Source organism: Thermobia domestica, chromosome 2, assembly GCF_964235325.1.
Source record: "Thermobia domestica chromosome 2, izTheDome1.hap1.1, whole genome shotgun sequence".
Taxonomy (NCBI): Eukaryota; Metazoa; Arthropoda; class Insecta; order Zygentoma; family Lepismatidae; genus Thermobia; species Thermobia domestica.
The window spans coordinates 357,344,927-357,360,778 of record NC_137455.1 but is presented as its reverse complement, the minus strand read 5'-3'; the positions used below and the strand labels follow the sequence as shown (position 1 = coordinate 357,360,778).

Below are 15,852 nucleotides of genomic sequence, written 5' to 3'. Positions count from 1 at the left end.
GATAAAAACCATAGAAGATTGCAGTAAATGTTAACATTATATCGCCTGTCATTTATGTTAACCCGCCCCGCTTCGCTGCGGTCACCCCGAAAGTTTTTGCTTTCAAGTGATATGATAAAAACCATAGTAGATTGCAGTAAATGTTAACATTATATCGCCTGTCATTTATGTTAACCCGCCGAGTGACACGGTCATGCGGGTTGCATATAAATACGTTTATTTTTACCTATGATGAACTAACAAAGGATTTGTACGTTATGGACACTTGAATGGTCAATTATCTCAAGACACTGGTAATTAAAAATTAAAGTGATATGATAAAAACCATCTAGGGTCCAAATCCTAATAACCCCCCAAAAATAAAAGAAATTGGTTCAGCCGTATTAGCGTGATGAGGTAACAAAGGATTTGTGCGTTCTCTTTTATATAATAGATTATGGAATACTAAAATGAAATATAATATCGATATACTAAAGCATGATTAATCATATTCATTTGTCATATCTGGTAAAATGTAAGTAAGCAATATCTTCAAATAACAGTCTTAGCTTAACTAAATTTTTAAATGCTAGAAGAACAAGATCGAATGTGATACAAAAGTAATAATTGCATAGATTGAATTTATCTATTCAATAAACTTTCAAACTTGTTGCAAAACACTTACTTTTACCTTGGAATAACCGTTTAACATAGAAGCAAAAAACACGGAAAAATTGTTATTTTGGGAAGTAATCCCACGTGAAACAAATAAGCAAAACAAATAATGAAAAAAGCAGTATAGTGAATATAAAAATGTTTCCAAGATAGGTCTACAGCTTACAAATTTCGGATGAGTTTTCTCTTTCAAGCAAAAAAGTAACAAACAATCTTGTAAAGAAAAAAAAATTGATACACTTGTGATGAGACCATCTTTTGCAAATTATGCATTGCAACAAGACCCCGTTTTCTGCATTAAGTGATAATAATTTTAGTCGTCATTGTTGTTGTTGTAGTATGTACTCATTGACTCTACGGATTTATTTTCACTTTTATTTTATTCAATTTACTTTTTACTGGGTTGTAATTTCTTGTTTTGAGCCTGCTTAGATCGAGTTTGAAAGTGTAAAAGTTTTTTTTTTTATAACTATTTCTATATTTGACATTGGATTATATTGTATAATGACTTGCGTATCTTTAAATGCTGACAAATGCTGTTTATTGTGTTCGTACAAATACTATCAATTTTGTAGTTTTTAATAATGTAACACTAAAGCAATGTTTGAGATCCAAGATTTGGGTGAAATAGTGTTGCCCTCGCTCGTGTCGTCTCAAATTTAAGTCACTTCTCGTCGCCGCCTTTCGTATTCAAGATGTGACGAGCAATTTTTCGTGTCGTGTGAAACACTATTAGACATATTGCGATCGTGTTATGTTTTATCTATGATTTACATAGAATGGGACACATTTGAGACGTATCGTAATTGTAACGATAATTAACTTTTTTTAGAAATCTAGACATCGTATGCCAATATTTATAAAGTTTTTATTATTGTTGTTGTTGTTGAAATGAAAGAATAGAGTTTTGGGGACTGTTTTTAATGCGTGTAATTTTAAGTTTTTTTTGTGTCTGTTGAAACTTTTTAAGCACTGACTCATGACTAGGCATTGACAAATATGAAACAGGTACACTCATGTCCAAAATGATTGTCGCATGTCTATAAATATGTTGTTGTAGGAATACAATTTGATAACGATTTCGTCCAGTATGTCTTATAATGTTAGTATGTGTATAATCGGCAAAGACATGTATGTGGGGAATTTCATGTCAAAAGAACAGTAAATAAGAACAATAAAACGAAAATAAAATGTTCTTGTCCATTTAGCAACATTTTGTTTTACTCATTCTAATTTTCGTATTTATAATTCTTTTCCTATGAAATTTACCACAAATATAGATTTCCCAATTATACAGATAGTATCAGTATTAAAAGTACCCTGAAAAATCATTATCAAATTATGTTCTTACAAAAAGACAATTATAGATATGTGAGAATCATTTTGGACATAAATGTACATACCTAAAGGTATTGATGTAGAGAAGATGGTTGATAGAATCAAACACAAGTAGATTAATCAGGTATGGCCCCAGCTCTAGTGCTTTATCCTCTTTTTAGTATTATGTTGTAACTACTCGCGACTTTAAGAAGCAAAGTGGTTTTCGTTCATGACTCGAGCTCTGGTCATGGACTTTTGTACTCGTGGAAAAATTTTTAAAATCGTGAACCTATGAATTTATTTTTTTTAAATCATATTTGCCAATGTATGAACTTACACGATCACTTGTGAAAGGTAGCTGACTTTAGTACTAGGAAACAATTGTGCGGACAGAATTACATAGCAGTTTTATAGATAAAGAATTTATTAATTAATCAAAATTGAGTTTTGAAATATTCAACATTATTTTATTGGTTTTTGCAAGTCATTTGAAGAGTAATCAATTAAAAGAACAATCATGGACAAAAGTATAATAATTAAGGTTAATAGCGTCCGTGACAATAATATATTTGCAGAAAAAGAGTTAAATATAATCTAATTACTAATTTACTGGAAAAAGAGATGTGTGTAATACAAACCGTACGAGGAACTCAATCCAAGGAGAAATCAACAGAGAAACAGGGTATACTGAGAGAGTCATACTGGACTTTTATTTCGTTGATTAAGTGAAGAAAAGAAGTTTAAATATATGATTTACATATTGTAAAATATCCTACAAGTAGCTAGTGTTGCTCACGAGGCGAGACAAAATGAGAAATGAGGCTTTCTCGTCTTGTCTCTTAAATTTTTGAAGAAATCTCGCTTAGTCTCGATTTTCCAAGAATTCTTTCTTGTGTCTTCTCGATTTTCGGCAATCTTTTATCGAAATTTTTCTCGTATAGTTTTGTAAATTTATATACAAAATTTATACTCTGACTTTTTCTTAACTTCATCTAGAAGTTATTAATATCTTTCCGCGCTACGAGAGTTCGATGAAGGTTGTGTGGCAACATCATTTAAGCCATATTTTGTGTATCTTTAAACATGTTGATAAATGCTTGTCATTGTGTTCATACAATCACTTTAACCATGTATACACAGCAAAAACTGAGGTGTTGAAACAACACAAAATGACTACCACTTTAGCGTGTTACTTGTGTGTCAATTCAACACCAAGACATCGCCTTCAGAGCATATCAAAAATACCTTGTTACTGGCTGTGAGTATTTGCATCGTTTTTTACTGTTTGGTATGAGTAAAGCTTTGCGAAATACATTTCGCATTTATTGTAAGTGAAATGAAAATGAAATATTTAAGTTTTACGTCCCACGGTTATGCCGGTTAGGCTAAAGGAGACGGTGATTATGAGAGATGAGTGAAATGGTGGAATGAAGAAAGTGGGAGGAAACGGGAGAACCTCGAGAAAACCCACGAGCACGGTGTTTGTCCACCACAAAGTTCACTTGGCGGGGGCTGGGATCGAACCCGGGACCCCAAGCACCAGAGATGAACGCTCTACCACTTTTTTTTAAATCACTTTTTATTTTTACTAATTGACGTTACATATTATATCAAATTTCAAAAATAAAGTTACATATTGGTACACACTGTGTACATTGGTACAAAATCAATGTATAGTAGGGAAAATTAACAAATATTTACATGTCAATTATAGCGGGCGTCCATACAATAAGTAGTTTAGGTAATGTGCAAAGAATTTTTTCTTCCCTGGTGGTGGGAATTTACCATATCGTGAACACAGGAAGTGTGATGTGCTTGAGGTAACCTAGGCGACAGAATAAATTCTACAGTATTAGCAGATAGCCAAACAACAGAATGTTGCTTCTCTGTAGGAAAAAATCTAAAATCAGGAAACAAGATCATTTGAACACTAATGCAATCCATGCTTATCTTACATAAGTACTGAACCATTTCACGATAAGTTTTCCAAACGGAGAGCGATTCGTTGCAGGTAGTGAGACGATGTTCCAAAGTATCAACTTTCCCACAAAGATGACAGTGGTTGTCATCTGTAATTTTAAGGTGATACCGTTTAGCCTTAGTATCTATTATGTTATTAACAGATCTGTACCATAACGAACGAGCTGAGATGGACACAAAATTACATGAAATGTTGCTCCAAATACGTTGCCAATTCGCAGATGGGAATTTGCAAATTATATGATGACGTTCGCTGGGTTGTTCTTGTAGAAACAATTTATAGAGCAGTTTTACAGTTTGAGGTAAGTTTTGCAGGCCACTGACAGACAAATAAAAATAATTACATATGACATCTTTAAAATACCAGAAATCGGTAGGGATCATAGATAAGTTCACTGGTAGTAATCCATCATTAGTAGCTACGAGAGACGAAAGGAGCGTAGTGCTGAGGTGATCTCCAATACCTTGAATGTTTTGGAATCCCCGGTGAGAAAATAAGGCTTTCGTTTTGCTGGCAACATGTAGAAGGTTTAGTCCCCCGGCACTATATGGTAGACATGGAATTGGATAGCGTACTCGAAAAATCATACCTGTCCACACAAACCAGTTAGCAATGCTGGTGAACTTCTGAATGTAAGGTGTAGGCATAGGCAGAATTTGACAGATGTACCACAACTTGGAAAAGGCATATGTATTTACAAAGTAGACCCTAGATATCAACGAGAGGTTACGAGATCTATGCTGATGTAAAATAGATCTTATCTTCAGAAAAACGTCGTCAAAATTTTTTGCTATACTCTCATGCAAGTTACAGGAAAAATAAATGCCAAGTACTTTCATATTCTTCACTACTTTAGGAAAATTTATAAATGCATTTGTAGAACCAGTTCCTAACGGCAGGAGGTTCGTTTTCAGTCTATTAAGAAGTGCTCCTGACTGTTCAGAGTACTCTTGAACGCAGTCTTCAACTATTGCTAAATCTTGTGGATCACGAAGGAAAACATGCACATCATCAGCAAAACTATACACCTTGACAGGAACATTACAAATAGTAAGGCCTTGGATACGCTCGGCAATTCTGTATAGTAGGGGACAGATAGAAATGACAAAAAGAGTCATGCTTAATGGACATCCTTGCCTGACGCTGCGTTTGAGTTGAAAAGGTGTAGTAAGGAACCCATTGATTTTTAATTTTGATTGCGCATCATCATACAAGACGCGAATCCAACGAACAAATAAGTCTCCAACGTTCATATGCTTCATTAGTGACCACAAATAATTGTGATCTACACGATCAAAGGCTTGGTTAAAATTTAAGGCAAGCAAGGCATGACTAGTAGTGTGAGTCTGAAAATTTGCGATAACATCTCGAATAGTTTGAAGGACGTGGTATATTTTCTTCACACCTACTCTTGCATATTGAAATGGTCCAGCGAGAATATCAATATAGAGTCTGAGTCTATTGTTCAAACAACGGGCAAGTAACTTGTAATCACAATTGAGGAGAGTGATAGGGCGATAATTATTAACACTTGTGGGATGTGCTTGCTTAGGTATAAATACTGTAACACCTGGGCTACGATACAGTCGCTGTGGGGTAGTACTGAAATACTCATTAACGATACAGGTCAGTATTTCACCAATGAGAGGGAAAAACTTGACATACCATTCTGCAGAGATTCCATCGAGCCCTGGAGATTTACCTTTGGGAGCTGCAAGGACAGCGTGCTACCTCTTCAATACTAAAAGGGCGAACAAGAGATTGCTGTGCAGTATCATCTAGAAGAGCAGAGGGTGGTGTAGAAAATTTCTCAGACGTTGGAGTAATGTTAGCCATACCATAAAGTTTGGAGTAGTGCAACTAAAACACATGTTTAATGGAAGCAGCATCCTGATGAAGATGTCCTTCGTCATCAGTGATTCGATGGATCCATTTTCCTTGGCCTCGTTTGATTTCTTTGAGAATATGATGTAATGATGGCTCTTCATCAGCATCTATTATTGGAACCTTGCTTCTGACCTTGATACCTGCTATACGGCGGCGATGCAATTTGAGAAGCAAGGCTTGATAACGCTTAACCTGAGAGAACATAGTAAAGTCAGAAACAGCAGCACAGCGAGCTTCGCGCAAACACTTGGTATAAAAGTAAAGCAGATTACGAAGATCTCTGGACTTTTCAGCTGAGTACCACCGACAGAAACTGGCAAATCGAGGTTTGAAATAAGCATGCCACCAATCACTAACAGTGGGAAAGTATTGACGTTGTCTAAGCCAGTAATGCCATTTGGATTGAAACTCAGCACAAAATTGATCGTCTTCCAATAACGATGTGTTGAATTGCCAATAACCGCGACCTCGTTTAACAGTTAGATCAGGAACGGTGAAGGATACAATATAAGCTGAGTGATCAGAAAAGGCGGTGGGGGCAATTTCAACTTGCCTAATGCATGGCACCAATACGGGAGATACATATATGCGGTCAAGGCGTGACGCACTCTGGTGTGATAGGTAAGTGTAATCCCGTGCTTCCGGCTTCAGACAGATCCATGTGTCTCGTAAATGAAGTCCTGTCACTAATTCCTGGAGAGCGTGGCAGTAGTTAAATCCCGGCGTTTGATCTTCAGGCCTTAAAACGCAATTGTAATCTCCCGCCAAAATTAACCTTTCAACATTGGATCCAAGCGACAGAGCAACGTCCTGGGAAAAGAAAGTATTTCGCCTGGTTCGAGCTTGTGAACCACTCGGAGAATAAAGATTGACAAGATTGATATCGCCTAGGTTACCACGTATGATTCGAGCGGACGGATGGAACACAGGAGAAGAGAAAGTTGTTGAATCGCGAAAAACAATCGCTGTACCTGTGCCACTATTGTCAAAATTATTTTCTACATTATAGGTTGGACCGAGATTCAGTTCAAAAAGACCAACTTCTTGTAAAAGGGCAACATCAATACCCTCTACATGCAAAAAGTCACGTAGTGCAGATTGTTTGGCAGAACTTTGCAAGTTATTAATGTTAATCGTAGCAATTTTAAGCATCATCACACTAGAAAGCACATAACACCACCAATACAAAAGAAAGAGCGAAGAAAATAAGGGTAAAAGCATAATTAAAAACAAGTAAAACTGTGAAGGGAAGCGTAGAACATCGGAACGACATGCAAGTCAATCTAACGCAGTATAGGAGATACTAACTTATCGTAACACAATTGATCTCGAGCCATTAAAACATAACGCATGCACCAACCATGATATTATGACATACTTTCAATATTTGTAGACACAATAGATGGGGTCGGGTCATTTTCACATTTCTTAAACAGTTTTTGACTCAGTTCATTACGTTTGGTACGCTTGCGGCGACTTCGATTTTCGTCACTAATTGCATTGAAGTCCGTGATAGGAGAAGCACCCTGCATCTCACTAGACTGGGATGGTGTGGGTGGTGCACGAAGCATATCCTCAGACGAACCACAATTGTCCTGGGAACCAGAAGTACAGCACTCGTTACGATGAACGATCGTAGAAGCCGACTTAATCGATGATAAGTCATGTTCTCCAGAAACTGGTTCAACATCCGTAACACAATTAGACAAGGGGACATCAGATGTAATTGGTAACTGCTGTGGGGCATCTGTTTTTTCAGTGGAAAGACTAGGACACTCACGTACAGGCAATTCTGAAGAGACACTAGTAGCATTGTTCGGCTCACAGGAAACATTCATAGTTGGTAGTTCTGGAAAGTGAGTTGCATCAACTGTAGGCACACTTGGGTCAGATGAGCATGATACACTGATGGTGGGTTTGTTCCAAGTGCGGGAAGTAATGGGCAAACTGTCAAATTTAGGCATGAGACGATCTGCAGAATTATTAGTGCGAAGTGTAGGGGCTACCTTAGCTGCATAACTGTTGGGATCACTGGAAACTCGAAGGGGGCAATTAGAATACATATGTGCCCCATTGCACCTGAGGCATGTTCGGGTCTGATTGGGGTACGTAACACAAAACTTTTGTCCTTGGATTACAACAAACGATGGAATAGGTCGTTTCACTTCCATTCGTATTAATTTACGCCCGGTTCGTATAGGGTAAACATGATCAGCAGAATAAAGTTCATCTGAAATTTTAGAAATAACACCATAGTCCCCAAGAACTCTTCTAATTTCAGCATCATCAAGTTCCATTGGCGTACAAAGCAACTTAACGGTTACAATTTGCACATCGGCCCATAAGACCGGTACTGGATGTTTCCCATCTGTATCACTATAGTACACAGTTCCGTCAGAAGTACGCAAAACTGATTCACAAAGCTCTTCGGTACGAAGTTTCACATATAACAATTTGCGATAAACATCCATTTCGATACTTAATACATCATCAACAGTAAACTTGAAGTTATCACTGAGCCACTGATGCAAACTCAAGGTGCTTGGTCGCTGCGAAACAGCACCAAAATCATATTTAAGAGTATTTACCCTTTTTAACGACATGGTTCATTCAACTAATTCACTCACAAAAAGAACACAGAAAAAAAGAAAAAAGAAACAACAACAGCAAACCTGATTGCTAAGGAAGGCAGCGTTGAATGTAAACACGTCAGAGCTTGTTGCACAGCGCGAAGACACGTCTACTCACTTCAACAAGCAAACACAGTATGCCACTGAGCCACCGCGCCCCCACTTATTGTAAGTGACTAATGACATTCTATGTTTTCTGTAATCGGTCACAATATATTGTTGTAAACCTGTGGATCATCTGACAACAGTTATACAGATAGCAGTGATTTCATCTATTTTCTTTATTTGTTATTCTTGTGTCTTAGCACGTGTGAACAGAAGATGGCAGAACTGTTGCTTATGTAACTGTTGTTAGACGATTCACAGGTTTACAACAATATTATTGTGATCGATAACAGGAAACGTAGAACATTATTCGTTACTTGGCACAAGTGCCAAATATATTTCGCAAAGCTTTGCTCATATTCAACGATAAATACCAATGCAAATTCTCTCAGGTAGTTACAAGTTGTTTCTGATATGCTCAGAAGGCGATGTGCTTGGTGCTGAATTAACACACGAGTAACACGCTAAACTGGTAGTCATTTTGTGTTGTTTCAACACCTCATTTTTTACAGTGTAGTCTTTACATGTACTATAAGTCATGTAACATTAAAATATTGTTTGCAACCTAAGACTTGGGTGAACTAGTGTTGTCAATGAGACTCGAGACATCTCTCGAGTTTCGTAGTAGACACTAGTTCCATCAAATGTTAAACCTCAGACAAAACTATAAATTAGTATACAAGAAAACTTCTTAAAAAAAAAAAAAAAAAAACTAGACGAAAAAACTGTATTTCTCGTCTCACCTCATCCTCATGAGCAACATTACTCCCCACATCCAGTCTTTGGGCCAGTGGCGGATCTAGCCTGGGGCCGGGGGAAGAGCCCCCCCAGTTTTTTAAGTGACAAAAATAATTTAAATTATTACAAAGTATTTATATATTTTTGAAAGTTTATAGTAAACTTATGATAAGGCTATCATAGTGTGGATTCTGACTGTCCCTCCCCCTCAGGTTTTACCTTCTAGATCCGCCACTGCCTTGGGCCTTCATGAATGGCATGTCCCGAAAGTGGAATGACTTTCTTTTTATTATTTTATTTGCTTTTTTTATAAAGTCATTTAATTTACCAGCAATGGATCTAAAATTAATGTGAATCACGATATTTAATGAAATATTACAAGATAACTCTATCGGAAACCCTTGTTTAACAAGAAATTTGAGATAGGCAACTAGTTGTCCTCTTTAGTCTATCAAATGTCTGCATTTGACAACTAAATTTAGCTTTATATTTAGTTTAGCCCTTTTATAAACTTTCTTTCGTATAAAGAATAAAGTTTTGCTCCAAATTGCTGCGTTGATATTTCTTGATTTCTTTCATTTTTGGTTATGACCGTGGGCGCTTTTATTAAATGAAGAATGACCGCAAAAAGTAAAGTAGGTTAATATGGAAGGGCCAAAAGAAGAAAGAGAAATAGACTAACTTCAGTAAAGTCTGAAGAAAGAAAAGAAAAGGAAAAAAGAACTCGGTCTGACAAAGGAAATATTTGCAAGCTTTTTGTTTTCTCTCTTTTTTTTCGTTGTGTGTTAAAAAGATACGTTGTAAGAGCACATAAAGTTTTCTTATCACAAAAGAATGACACTAGAAAAGGATAGAAAACATTTCCTAGTTTTTGTTTTGTAGCCTCACGGGATCAGCGAAGAAAGGCATATGATATTTGATTATGGACTCATGTATTTCTCGTTTTGGTTTCCTCGAGAAAGATGCTGAATATAAGGGGTAAAAAAATGACTTTTTTAGGTTACATAGGTAGGTGACCTAATAATAAAAATAGAGATATTGTAGCTCCGTCTCCAAGGACTGAAGTGAAGCATATCACGTTGTAGAGCGTGGTGTGGTTGTAAAAAGCCAACTTCTCTGTTCCAGCGACGTGTGACATAGGTCACGAGGACGACAGCGAGCATCCAACGTCCGCGGATGGAAGCGAATCGATTCTTTCTCTGATCTCTGGGTAGTCGGGGGCAATATATTATTCTCTTTGGCTTTCGCTTATTTCAGGTCTCTCAAGGTTAAGTCTTTGAGTATTTCTTGAGACCTTCTTCCATGTTCTGAGCCTGTAGCCATTTTTTTCCTATCACGTATCAGATGTTGCCAATATTGGTATAAGAGATGTTTACAGTCTTCATACCAAAGTAGGTTGCTAAGTCAAAAGGTTTCATTTTTAAATTATTATTTTTTAAATGTTCCAAGTAGTATTTCTTTTATAGAAACCTTGCAAATAATAACTTCGAAAGTTCTACTTTAAGTATCGCTGAAGAAAAAGTAATGAAAAATATCATTGTATGTATTACTGTATAAAACAAAAACGCATATTTTTGCATTCACATATTAATTTGGAGAAGCAACTATAAGAAATTCTATATCTTCAAGTATTCTCTTTGACTATAAACCATACAAAAATTTTAAAACATTTTACTTACATAGTTGGTAGTAGTTTCCGTACATTCCACTGATTAGCGTAGTAGCTGCTTAGTGACAACAACGTGTATGAAATTATGGTAATATTACAGTAGTGAGTTATAACTATTAAAATGTAAATGTATGTAAGCAAACGTGCGAGTAAATTTAGAACTGAAAACAGTAACCCTCTTTCATTATTATTATTATTATTATTATTATTATTATTATTATTATTATTATTATTATTAGTAGTAGTAGTAGTAGTAGTAGTAGTAGTAGTAGTAGTAGTAGGAGGAGGAGGAGGAGGAGGAGGAGGAGGAGGAGGAGGAGAAGGAGGAGAAGGAGGAGGAGGAGGAGTTGAATAAGAAGTATCAATATTCTGTAATAGACTAGTTGTTTCACTGTTCAAACTTACCCTTTTTTTTTTTTTTTTTTTTTTTTGAGAATTACTACTTCTTTCTTTGGGCAATATTGTACAATATGAGGGTTTCGAAATATTTTATCCTTTTAAGAAAATAATTTCGTAAAGGGAACAATTTCAAGCGCTTAGAGGATAAAAATGTTATGCACAAATTGAATATGATGGGAAAATTGACTTTCACAACTTTGTCCTTTAACATACCGGCTTCATCGTTTCTAAATATCTGCACTCAGACGGGAACTCACTAAATAATGTGTTATGTGGCATGATAAACATATAACACGTGCATGAACCGCCAGAATTCAACATTTCAAAAAATGTCACATAACACCTTATTCCTATAAGCGCTTCAAAAATTTGTACAAATTCAAAATTTTTTGTGCAAATTCGATAACTCTGTTGAGTTTGATTCCTCTAGAGAACCAAAAATATATATATATATATATATATATATATATATATATATATATATATATACAAGGTCTGTATGATAAGTAATGAGACTCGCCGCGCCGCGGCGCGCGTGTCGCTGGAGCGGGTTTGTCGGTGATGGAGGATGTAGGGGGGGGGTCCGAGCAAAGCAACGCACCGCGCGTCAGTTGGCTCCGAGCCTTAGTGGAGCGCGGACAAGCCTTGGACAAAGCCCTTGTGAACATTCTTGTCACGGCGGAAAATCAACAAACATGGAGGGTTCCATCGAACAGCGTTATGCGATCAAATTTTGCGTTCGCCTGGGGAAAACGGCTACTCAGACGCTTTCTCTCATCACGGAGGCCTACAAAGAGGAAGCCCTATCCAAAGCCCAGGTGTTTCGTTGGCACAGTGCGTTCCGGAACGGCCGGGAAAGCGTTGAGGATCTGGAGAGGGCTGGACGCCCGACAACAGTGACTACGGACGAAACTGTGGCAAAAGTGAGGGATCTCCTGAACTCAGACCGTCGATTATCGTTGAGATTGATTGCTGATGAACTCGATATGAACCACACAACAGTGCACAAGATTGTGACGGAACAATTGGGAATGAGAAAAATCTGTGCGAAACTGGTGCCGCGAGTGTTGACTGACGAACAAAAGCAACGACGTGTTGATTGTTGTCAGGAACTGTTGAACCTCATGAACAGTGACCCTAACTTTGAAGATGACGTCATAACAGGTGACGAGTCGTGGGTGTTCCAGTACGACCCTGAAACGAAACGTCAAAGCGCGGAGTGGCACACTCCTGCGTCCCCGCGCCCCAAGAAGGCCAGAATGTCGAAGTCAAAGGTGAAAACAATGTTGATTGTTTTTTTTGACAATGTGGGGGTGGTCCACAAGGAGTTTGTACCCCAAGGACAAGCCGTCAACGCCGCCTTCTACAAACAAGTCCTTGAGAGACTGCACAGGAGCGTCAAGCGGAAAAGACCGGCGATCGCTAGCCGGTGGAAGTTGCATCACGACAATGCCCCTGCCCACACCGCCTTCTTAGTGACCTCCTTTTTGACCCGGATTGGGGTGGAAGTCCTTCCACAACCACCCTACAGCCCAGATGTGAGCCCGGCCGACTTCTTCCTCTTCCCGAAGCTGAAGCCACGCTTGAAAGGAACCCGTTTTGCAGACGTCACAGCCATCCAAGCAGCCGTGACCACATTTCTAAAGGACATGCCGGCTGCTGACTTCCAGGGGGCGTTTGCAGCGTGGAAACATCGATTGCAGAAGTGCATCGACGCAAGAGGAGAGTACTTCGAAAGCTTTTAAGTCCCTGTACAGATCAGATCAATAAAACAATGTTTCCAGACCTGGTCTCATTACTTATCATACAAACCCTGTATATATATATATATATTTTCTATCTAAATTAATAGCTCTTTTGCTATCCAAAAGCATTATACAATATATATTTGAATATAATAATTTATTGAAGAGCGAGTATTGTCTGGCCTAATATGTTTGTTTTTGAATAATAATTTGTTAATAATTTCGATAACAGTGATATATTTCAGCAAATTGGGTATAGTCAGGCTCGTATTTAGGTAAGTGGTATTCTATGCTCGAGCAAAGGACGGCAGAATTTCGGGGGCGGCAAAATTTTGGAACTTTTAAGATTCACAATAAACTAATATTTAAAATCAGCAACACGCAGAGTTCTGCGCAAGCGCGAGAAAACATGTTAATGTTTTTAAGAGGCCTCATCCCGGCGAAATTAAAATACCGCTAATTTTACAGTAATTATGTGATATCTTCAAATAGATAAAAGATAATTGAAATGTGGAACAAGAGCGCCCTAGACAATATTATTTTGCGTGAGGCACCGTTATGACAAGCCACCTAGTGGCTTTCCGTTTTCAGCCGTTTAGAAACGCGAAAATAAATGCCGATTTTCAAAATGGCTCGAAACCGAAAGCAGATAAGTGAGTCAGAACGTGAGGCACCGTTATCACAAGTCACTTAGTGGCTTTCCGTTTTCAGCCGTTTAGAAACGCGAAAATAAATGCCGATTTTCAAAATGGCTCGAAACCGAAAGCAGATAAGTGAATCGTAATAACGGTATCTCATGTAAAATGATATTGTCTATGGCGCTCTTGTTCCACATTTCGAGTATCTTTTATCTATTTGAAGACATCACATAATTACTGTAAAATTAGCAAAATTTTAATTTTGCCGGGATGAGGCCTCTTAATTCGCTCTAGTTACAGTATTTACTAATTAGCTACCTTACCTTATTATTTTTAAAATGTCATCCTCCCCACCTCGACCCCGAGGGTGAGGATGAACTTTAACATCATGAAGCTGATATCTTAAACTCAGCTATCTCGAAAACTATGAATTCAACTCTAATATTGGTTGTTTTCGGAAGGGGGCGGCAAATTATTTAGGGCAGAGGGGCGCACAATACATATACCTACTATGGGCCTGGGTATAGTAATACCAATATGGTTAATTTGAGGTCGAGATACTTTTGGTCTATCTAAAATCTACAAGTGACCATTTCAAGAATTCGCCTGTAACAAGAATGTGTTCAACCAACAATGTCAAAACATGTCAAAACAAAAAATTAGATTTCAGTCTAACGTATGATAAATATTTACACTTACTCAAAACCAGTTTGTAAAGCCTTTACAAATGCTTCGTAATACTCCGATCTATTAACTTAGTTGTTTTTCATGTTATATGCATTTTAATTTGTATATACAGGTATGTTTCAGTATTCATTTTCTTTTATCTTACTATCGTTTTTCATTATGTGTACATATTTAGTTTTGTATTTTCAGTTATATTTATATGTATATTATATAATAACTTACTTAAATATATAAATCAATATAAACCTTCTTTAATTGGAGCAATCTTTCTCTATAGGGGTAGAATGAAGTAAACAAATGATTAAATAAATATTTCCTACTTTGCAAACCATAAATAAACGTGAATATTTCAGTTTCTATATTTAACGCCACCATGAATCATTACGTTCTGCATTCTTCGTATTACTCTAAAGTTGTTCATTCATATTAATATTCATAAAGGAAAACAATTATATTTCAAGCCACGAAAGCTCAGTGGTAAAGTGTTCACCTCTGCTGCATGGGGTCCTTGGTTCGATCCCAGCTAGCGGTGAGCTTTGTGGTGAACAAACACCGTGTGCGTTGGTTTTCTCGGTGTTCTCCCGTTTCCTCCCACTTTCTTCATTCCACCATTTTAATTTATTTTTCATAATCACCATCTTTTTTTAGTCTAGCCGACATAAATTTGGGACGTAAAACTTAAAGATTCCATTTCATTTTTTCATTATTTTTCGTATTGTGCTGCCAAAATGCCTTGAGCCGTGGCAAAAACGCAAACTAAAGCTCACACTCTCACACACCCACGCGTTGAGCCAATAAGGGTTCAGCTGTTGTTAAGCGAGAGAAAGCGAGTGGAATTCCTTCAGCTGATAGCAGCGCTTGCAACGAAAGACTAGGGATCAAGTCAATGTGGTATATTTATACTTATCTGGCCCCGTGTAGCGTAGTCGCTAACGCTCTCGTCTTCGGTGTGAGCTGTCCTGGGTTCGATTCCCGATAGGGGCACTCGGTTGAAAAAGTAAAAAGCTTTTTCCACGCCAGCCATCTTGAATGAGATTTTCCTGAGTTTTTCTCATTCACATCAGGCAAATGCCGGGGTGGTATCTAACATGTAGGTCCCAGGCTGCTTCCTTCCTTCCCCAATCCTTTTTTCCTTTCCTCTCCCCGGACATTGTGCTCGCCAAGGGACGTCATCCTTCATACGAGACTGACTAACATGGTCATAGATGCCGAAAGCCCAGAAATCTAAATCCTAAAATCCATTGCATATTTATTTAGTATCAGGATTGACATGTACTTTTGTCAAGCGATTTGTGAATCATAATTTATTTAGTGATATGTCACTGCATTAAAAAGAAGCATTTACTTTAATTTTTTTAAAAATAACGTTAAAAAAATACATTTTCGGTTTTTATAGCAA

General features: G+C 37.4%; 1 protein-coding gene across 2 annotated transcripts in view; it reads left to right on the top strand.

Annotated features, from left to right (window-relative positions):
• LOC145678809 (uncharacterized) overlaps positions 1 to 15,852 on the top strand; it is a 289,603-nt gene that overhangs the window by 176,245 nt on the left and 97,506 nt on the right. The window lies entirely within an intron of this gene.